The sequence below is a fragment of the Sciurus vulgaris genome, assembly GCF_902686455.1.
Source record: "Sciurus vulgaris genome assembly, chromosome: 1".
NCBI classification, from domain to species: domain Eukaryota; kingdom Metazoa; phylum Chordata; class Mammalia; order Rodentia; family Sciuridae; genus Sciurus; species Sciurus vulgaris.
Genome location: NC_136461.1, coordinates 11,339,659 through 11,348,762, shown reverse-complemented (window position 1 = coordinate 11,348,762; position 9,104 = coordinate 11,339,659). Strand labels below are relative to the sequence as shown.

The following is a 9,104-nucleotide window of genomic DNA, read 5'->3' as shown; positions in this document are numbered from 1 at the left end:
ATTTCAATGCTGAAAAACCTAGAAGTATCTGACCCAGAGTAGAAATTCTGAGAGTTAGCTATTATAATTATGGGGGTGGGGCGTCTTGCCTTCCTGGGAAAGACTTCTAATGCTCACTTCTCTATAATCATCCTTTCCCCAAACACAAAAGGGGGGGGGGGGGAGAAAACACCATGCGTTTTTATTCTCACTGACATGTTCTTCTAGTCCTCTCGGTATTAAAAGCTTCATCATTTAGCAGTACTTCATTTGGCTGCTGTTATCAACTTATCCAAATTGGATGTGTTCTTCCTCATGTGTTTAGCATGCCATTAAACCTTATAAAGTAAGAGTTTTCTGTTGTGAAGGTTTGCAGTTTATATTCTTTCTCTCTCTTTCTATGGGCACAGGACATGGTGCTGAGCTGCAGTTTGTATCCTTAGGGATTTATTGCTGTTACTGGCAGCCCAGCCAGAGAACTTGCCCGGATCCTGGCTGACCAAATTTGGCCACCTGCCTGCATAAGATGGTTATACAGTTTGATCTAACTGCAGCTAGATTGTTTCTCCACTTGTCCTACAGAAGCGGTTAGGATTTATGGAAATAAAAACCCAGGTGATTTACATATGTAGATTTAGCTAGGTGGTGCTAGCCAGAGGACCTGCAGGCTTCCATGATGCCCAGCCAGGCTATGGTGGGTAGTGTTTTCAGTTTTCATTCCCAGCATGGGGAAATTCAGGATTCAGAAAAGCAGTTACCAGGAAGTTGCTTTGGATTTTAAAGGGATTCTGTTTCATTAGGAATTGCAATCATGTGTTGTTACTGGTCTTTACTTAGAAGTTAATGTGTCATGTTTACTCATTCAGTTTCCCAACTTCCTGTCTCTACAATTTTGTTCCTCTTTAGATCTGTCCTCAGTACACCGATGTTACCTAGATGCTCATGGTAAGATGCTGAGCATAACGCCACCCCTGAGGCTGAAGACTCCCAAAGTTGGTTTCTAGATATGAACTGACCTGGTGTTTCCGTTTTGACTCATATGGCTAGATTTCTTATTGTCCTCTCTGTGTGATATTCTAGCAGCTCAAATTCTCTGTTTGAAACAACTAATTCTGTTAGCTGCTTCACCATCTTCATAGATAAAGGATGTTTTCTTATTCATTCTCTGGGACTATGTTTATTTGTAATACATTCTCCAGAGAACTCATTTTTTTTCTGTCATTTTATTACCGGGGATTGAACTCAGGGGTGCTTTACCACTGAGCTACATCCCCACCCTTTTATTTTTTTTTATTTTGAGACAGGGTCTCATCAAGTTGCTGAAGGCATTGCTAAATTTATAAGGCTGTCCTCAAACTTATGATCCTCCTGCCTCACCTCCTGAGTCACTGGAATGAAAGCGGTACCCCACTCTGCTCTGAAGCGAATTATCTTAAATCTTGGTGACAGCAAGGTGGATGAAACCATCAAACATAAACTAAGACTTATTCTTTTTTTTTTTTCCGGGCTGAGCTATCTCCCCAGCCCCAAGACTTATTCTTGAGGTGTGGTTTGTTTCTCCCAAATGCAACCTGCTCCCCTTGGTTTTAGGCTTTGTAGGTATAGCATGCTACCACCAGAGGGAGATAGTTCCTTATTGTTTTGCTCTTTGGCAGTGTGCCTTAAGGAAGGCTTTAGTAGGACATTTCTGGAGCAGAGTTTTCAGGGAGACCAGAAAGATCTAACCCTTGGAAATCATTTCAGTTTGCTACAAAGGAAAAAGATTTTGTTCCACCAAATGGGCAATCAGGAAGCCATCCCTAGTTAATCATAGAGACCCTGGTAACCTTGGGCAAGTTCTTGACTCTCTTGGTCTGTTTTGTCATCTGTTAAATGAGGGCATGAGAATGAATAAACTCTAAAATTGAGAATGTAGTAGCTGTTTCATCCTCTCAGAAAGTTAAGACAGTGGTGCACACATGTATAGGCAGAGACCCTAAGTCATCAACTTCTGTTTCTTGTGTAATATGTCTGAAACATGGTTCGTGTTTGCCTGGTATGTTGGAAACATGCACCCAGCAGGCACCTTTGATACACCAGATAAAACACTGATGTGTGATGGGGATCAAGCACGAAGCCCACAGTGAGAGAATTGCTATAATGGCCAAGCCGAGGCTAGGTAGACAGTTAAGAAATAGTGATGGAGCAAGCAGGCAGGGTGGGAGTGGGGGTGACTTTGTGGTAGAACACCTGGATATGATCCTCCAGCAACACACACACACACACACACACACACACACACAAAGTGGCAGTTTACTAATATCTAAAATGTACATGCCTTTGGACCCCAGTATTGAAGACTGAAAAAATGAAATGTCCAACACTAAGTTTGTTTAAAAAATCATGGCATATTCATACAAAGGAATAAAATACAACTGTTAATAAAGTTTAGATGGTCTTAAAGTTACTGGTATTGACTGATTTCAAAGTACTACTTAAGGTGTGTTTTTTTTTTTTTTTTTAATTTAAGCAAGGTGCAGAGTAGTGTGTATAGCATGCTACTATTTGTAGGTTTGCTTTGTGTGTGTGTCCATGAATCTCTGGAAGGGTAAAAAGAAGACGTAACAGACACTGTCTTGGTGGGGAGGGGATTGACTAGGTAACCTGGGGACTGGTAAGATAAAGTGAATTAGCTAATTATTATTATTATTTTTGTGTGTGGTGCTGGGGTTGGAACCCAGGGTCTTGCACCTGCTTCGTAAGTGCTTTAAAACTGAGCTATGCCCCCAACCCTGACTTCATTTTTATTATGTGTCTTTCAAATGTAATACTATGTGTATGTATTACTTATTCTAACTAAGTAAAAACATACAAAATAAATTTCAGTAATTGATTATTGGAGTGGACTGGAAGAAAACATCTTGTGTAAACTTACTGGAAAGACTCCAGTCCCGCTGTTCAGCCTGGCCTCAACCCTCCTCTCCAGTCATGTCCCAATCACCCTTCACTGCAAAGAGACTACCCTGAAACATAGTTTTCATCACATGTCCTTTCTGCCCCTGAGCCTCCACAACCTGGGAGGAAAGTTCCAGTCTTTCGTCCAATCAGCCATATTTGACAATCTTTTTTTTGTCCCCCCCTTCGGTACTGGAGATTGAATGCAAGGGCACTCTCCCACTGAGCCACATCCCCAGCCCTTTTTATTTTTTTATTTTGAGACAGGATTTCACCAAATTGCTGAGGCTGGCCTTGTACCTCCGATCCTCCTGGCTCAGCCTCCCAAGTTCATGAGATTTTGAGTACGTCCACCATACCTGGTGCCTGGCCTCAATCTTATCTCCCTAAATTTGTTAGAAGGAAGGTTATGTAGCATTCAAGAGCACAGGCTTTGAAGGCAGACCTGTTTTCAAACCCTGCCTGTGACCATGAGTGTGGTACTTCATCCCTAAATGCTTCTGTCTCCTCATCCATCTAATAAGAACAATAACAGAAACAGCATAGCAGTGTTTGGCACCGAATAAAGTATTCAGTAAACATCAACTGTGATTATTATTATTATTTTTTGGTACTGGGGGTTGAACCTAGAGGTGTTTTACAACTGAGCCACATCCCCAGGTCCCTTTTTATTTATTTATTTATTTTTTAAATTAATTTTTATTGTAAACAAATGGGATACATCTTGTTTCTCTGTACATAAAGTAGAGACATACCGTTTTTGTAATCATACATTTACCTAGGGTAATAGTTTTTGATTCATTCTGTTATTTATTTTTTCTCCCCCCCCCATCCCTCCTACCCCCTTTTTATTTTGGGACAGGGTCTAACTAAGTTGCTTAGGGCCTTGCTAAGTTGCTGAGGTTGGCTTTGAACTTGTGATCCTCCTGCTTCAGCTTCCCTGGCCTGTAGGATTATAGACATATGCTACCACATCCAGCAACTGTGATTATTTTTAAATAATTTGCTTTAGCCAGGTGCAGTGGTGCATGCCTATAGTCACAGCAGCTCAGGTGGCTGAGACAGGAGGGCTGCAAATTCAAAGCTGGCCTCATCCACTTAGCCAGCCCCAGAATGAGAACCTGTCTTAAAATAAAAAATAAAAAAAGGTCTGGGGATGTGTCTCAGTGGTTGAGTGCCTCTGGGTTCAATCCCCAGTACAAAAAAAAAAAAAAAAAAAAAAAGTAATTTGCTTTAATAACAACACTTTTGTTCTTAACACAATTTGTAGTTTTAGTTTTGACTTCTTAACTCTCTTTATTGTCTGTCTTTCCCAGTAGATTGTAGGAGACTTTCATGACGGCAGAGACCTTGTTAGTTTTATTTAAAAATACATGCCACATTGTCTGGCTTATTATAGCTACTTAATAAATTTTTGTTTACTGCATGCCTCCTTAGTTGTCAAATTCTCAGTTCATTCTTTCATTCAGCAAATATTTAGTGAGTCCCTGCTGTATGCTTGTCTCTCTATTAGATGCCGGTGATGAAGCAGTAAGCAGAACAGACAAAAATCCCTGCCATCTTTGAGCTAGGAGATTCGGGGTGAAGTGATCCTTCATTTCAACCTGTTCTGATAGGCTCTAGCTGTTCCAACCCTGACTGGGCATCAGTATCTCTGGGGAGCTTTAAGAAGTCTAAGGCAGTGATCTGAGATAGGCTCTGGAACCAGAATTTTAAAAAGGAAGCACTTAATAGCAGTTCTAGTACTACTGGGAAGAAAGGTTTACAAATTCTATGACTTTTTAAAAAAAGCTTGTGTGTGTGGGAGAGAGAGACTGGGGTTTGAACCCAGGGCCCCACCTTCTGGGCACCCTACCCACCTTTTTTCTTCTTCCCCCGGTGCTGGGGATCAAACCCAGGGCCTTGTGCTTGCAAGGCAAGCACTCTACTGACTGAGCTATCTCCCCAGCCCTCCTACCCACCTCTTAAAAAAGAATTGATACAGGGTCTCTCTAAATGACTGAGACTGGCCCATAATTTGTGATCCTTTGCCTCAGCCTCGGGAGTGTCTGAAATTGCAGGCATTGTCCACCGTCCCTAGCTCTATGACTTTATTTAGTTTTATATTTTTTGGTACCAAAGATTGAACCCAGGGGTGCTTGACCACTGAACCACATCCCCAACCCTTTTTAAAAATTTTATTTAGAGACAGGGTCTTACGGAGTTGCTTAGGGCCTCACCAAGTTGCTGAGGCTGGCTTTGAACTCACAATCATCCTGCCTCAGCCTCCGGAGCAGCTGGGATTACAGGCACGTGCCACCACGCCCGGCTATCTATGACTTTATTTTAAAACTATGACTTTACTTTAAAACAGAGATGGAGATGGAACCCAAGGCCTACTCTGCTAGGCAGCGCTCTACTACTGAGCTTATTTGGGCCTCGCTAAACTGCTCAGGCTGGTCCTGAACTTGTGGTCCTCCTGCCTCAGGAGCTGACTGTATTATACATGTGTGCCATCAAGCCCGGTTTAGACTTGGGGTTTTAAATACATGATTTAAATATTATTTTTACCAGTTAAAATTAACAATTTTCCCTTTTGTAGTGACATTTCCTAATTAAAAGGCAGAGTTTTTTGTTTTTGGTACAGGAACTTGCTATGTTGCCCAGGCTGGTTTTGAACTAATGGGCGCAAGCAATATTCTTGCTTCAGCCTCCGGAGTAGCTGGAACCACAGGAGTCTACCAACATAACCTGCAGAATTTGGTTTCTGACCCAGACCTATGTCCCCCCAAATAGCTCAGGTCTGCTCTTACCCCAGGGCAGTGGACTGGCAGCCCAAGGTTGCTTCTGTGCTAGGCACTATGGTGTGAAGACTGAAAACTTTGAGCTCAGTATCTCTGGCATGTCCTCAGAACACATAGGTTCCTGAAGGTTGTCACATGCGCATCAGTTGCTCCAGTGGAGGGGGACTTTGGTGGGCCGCATCTCCTGGTCACAGTAATAGAAGTACAGGGGCCCGGGAACCAGCCAAGCCTAAGTTGGAATCTTGGCTCTTCCCGGCTTCGCTCTTTTGCTAGGTGGGTGGCTCTACGCCTTAGTTTTTTCATCCGATAAGTGTAGGTAGTAACAACTCACACAGTGGTTGTGAACAGTTTGTAAAAGCTTTGCTTGCACAACCAAAGGCGGTGAGTTTCCCTCCCCCAGTGAAGTCCAAGGGTACTTCCATGGGCCATAGCCCTCCTTGTTCTCACTGGGACCTCAAGGGCACGAGAGAATTAATTTCCTGGTTAAACGTCTTAGTCTCAAACCATTGGGAAAACCTCCCTGTTGCCCCAGACAGCGTAGAAGAGGGTGGACACAGGTCTGAGGCTACGCTACCCTAGGTTGCTTTCAAAGCTCCGGGAAAAACCTCGGCCCTTCTCAACATGGCGCCGCCCTGTGGCCGCGCCGCGCCTTTTCGCCGCGCTGACGTGAGTGCGCGCGCGTCCTCCGCGCTGAGTCTTGACGCATGCGCGTTCAGTGCTGTCTTCTCCTGGCCAGAGCAGCAGCAGCGGCGGCGGCGGCGTTTGAGTGGAGGAAGATGGCGGCTCCGGGCGGCTCGGGGTCCCGCCAGCTGTGAGGATCCCCGAGCACGGCCAGCGCGGCCTGGGGCAGAGCGCCTCTGCTCTGGCCCTGTCCCCGGCTCCCTCCCCACAGTCGCCAGCGGAGCGAACCCGAGAGCGTGGAGCGGGCTGGGCCAGGTGAGGCCTCTCCCCCTCCCGAGCCGCGGCTGGCAGCCGGCGCCTCCTGCCCTTTTATGCCCCGGGGGCAGTGGGCGCGGGGTCCGGCGCAGGCCCGGCATCCTGCGCAGGGGTCGGTCCTGGCCTGTCTGGCCCTTGCTGTCGTCATCCTCGGCTCCCCTGGGTGAGGCGGGGAAAAGGAGAGCCCCTTTCCATCCAGCCCTTGGGAGCGGAGCGAGCCCGTCCCTTCTCAGCTGGGCGGTTTTCGTCCCCTCACTCGGTCCTGGAAGGGGTGTGTGGCCAGGGCAAGGATGGCTTTAGGGGTGTCAGATAGGCTCTAACCCCGCCCCCCGAACCCTTAACTCCGTGCGAGAGGAGCTGGCGACCCGTGCCCTCCAAAATTGGGTCCGCGGCGAGGGGCCCGCATCTCTGAAGCTGCAGCTGCAGAGGGTTGATTTTGGAATTGGCTTGCAAAATAAAGCACGAGCAGCCTTTCCTAACCCGTAGATACTTGAGTGTTCCCTTAGGGAGGTGGGAACTGCAGAGCTCCTTGCTTGAGACTGCAGTCCACGTTGTGACTGAAGACGGCTTTTCTTGGTGAGAATTGTGCAGAGGGAACGGTTGAGTGTAGGGGCGATTTGTAAATGAAGAAAACACCATTGTGAGATCTCGGTAGTGTGCAGGATAACTTCAGCGCTCTTGGAGTTCATTTGAAACCTTTGGATTGTTAAGCTGTGGAATAACCATTGCTTTGTCTGTTGGATCTCCCGACTTTTATTAGGAAAATAAAAGCTTCATTTCTTAATTGCCTAAGTGTTTGCACTTTTCTGTGGTGGGCTTCCGACCGAGCTAGATGAAGATCCAGACACATTACCAGTTCTCACTTGCTGGCAGCTACATTATACAGTGCTGGTTAATTTTTTTTTTTTTTTTTGAGAATAACTTTTTGTTGTTCAAATGCTAATTGGGAGCCTTTGGCTTAGTTTCTCTCAGGTAGGGAAGCTGATTTGAAGCCTTGAGAAATAATGACTTCATTGGTAATTGTGCTATGGGGAATGGTGGTGGCCATTGCTTTTGCTTGGACTCACAAAATACCTTTTGTAACATACACCTTTGGTTTTGCTTGTGCTTAAGAAAGATGACATCATGAATTTAAAGAGACAAGGAAAATTTGAGAAGAAATACCATCATTTAGAATTCAGTCTGTACCTCTTACGTTGAATAGTGATGCCGTGTGTCAAATTGCTAACTTTGAGTTTATTCATGTGTATAATCTGGTTGGGTGTCTTTTCTATTGTATGTAGTCATTTTATACCCTGTATCTGTTTGCTTTTGACAAACCCAATATAAGCTTATTATTCAATCTACATTGACCCATGGGTGTGTTTTGCACTTCAAAAAGCTTTTAATTGTTAAAATGGCAGCTGTTTAGTTTAATATTGACTAATACTTTGAGCATTTTTTTTTCCCTTTTTGATTCTTAAATCCAGGTGCTTTCCGTAGAAATTTGTAGGTTTTTTTAGTGCCTTTGCTAAAGAATTAAACTTGCACTAACAGTAGAAAAACATATTAATTTGTTAATAATTTTGAAATTAATGCAGTAAAACATCCTGGTGGCTTGAGAATATGCTTCTTGGCATTATATGTTGCATTGTTGTGCTAAATCATCATTAGATATTGATGCAACTTCATGACATCCATGACATCATTCTCTCCCCACCATTTCTACTTTTGTAATTCTTTACCACTCTCACTTACAAGGAGAACAGGATCAGGAAAAATAGCTTAGGATGCTGTAATCTAGGAGGGCCTTTAATGTCTCTTTATGTAGTTTAAACCCTCAGTAAGATTCAGAACTGTGTGATTGGTACTTATTATGAAGAGCAAGCAAAGAAAATGCTAGCAAAGCCTGAGTTTCATGAAAATATTGAGGTTCCAAGGAGAGGCTGTCTCAGAACAAATATGTGCTTATTTTTGTGATTTCAGGGTTGTTTTAGTGAATCAACAACTCTTCTAAGAAGCCAGAAACCATTTGGTTAAATAATGCCATTCCCACTTCATAAGGTAGTTATGTGGGTCATAAGAGGTAATGTTTGTGAAAGTGCTTCGTGGATGTAAAATAAAAGGTAAATGTACGATTATTTCTATTTTATGAAATCCTTATTGAAGGGCACTGTCTGTACCAGATATTTTGGGAAAAGAGATACTAATGATGCTAAGGTCAGGCAGCTTTTGGTGTGAAGTTGCCTGAAGAAGTCTGGTTGGGAAGCTGGACAAGGAAAACCCTTAAGCTTATTGTAGTATAAGAAGTGCATTGCAGCGACTCAGGAGGCTGAAGGAAGATAGTGAGTTCAAAGCCAGCCTCAGCAATAGTGTGGTGCTAAGCAACTCAATGAGACCCAGTCTTTAAATAAAATACAAAAATAGGGCTGGGGATGTGACTCAGTGGTCTGGTGTCCCTGGGTTCAATCTCCAGTACCAAAAATAAATAAA

General features: G+C 43.9%; 1 protein-coding gene across 1 annotated transcript in view; it reads left to right on the top strand.

The window, feature by feature from the left end:
• The first annotated feature begins 6,417 nt into the window (after positions 1-6,417).
• The window catches only part of FBXO42 (F-box protein 42), a 98,979-nt gene continuing 96,292 nt past the window's right edge, over positions 6,418-9,104 (top strand). The window contains exon 1 of the mRNA XM_079117359.1: positions 6,418-6,632. The gene's annotated coding sequence lies outside the window, so the exon portion shown is untranslated. The remainder of the gene's footprint in view (positions 6,633-9,104) is intronic.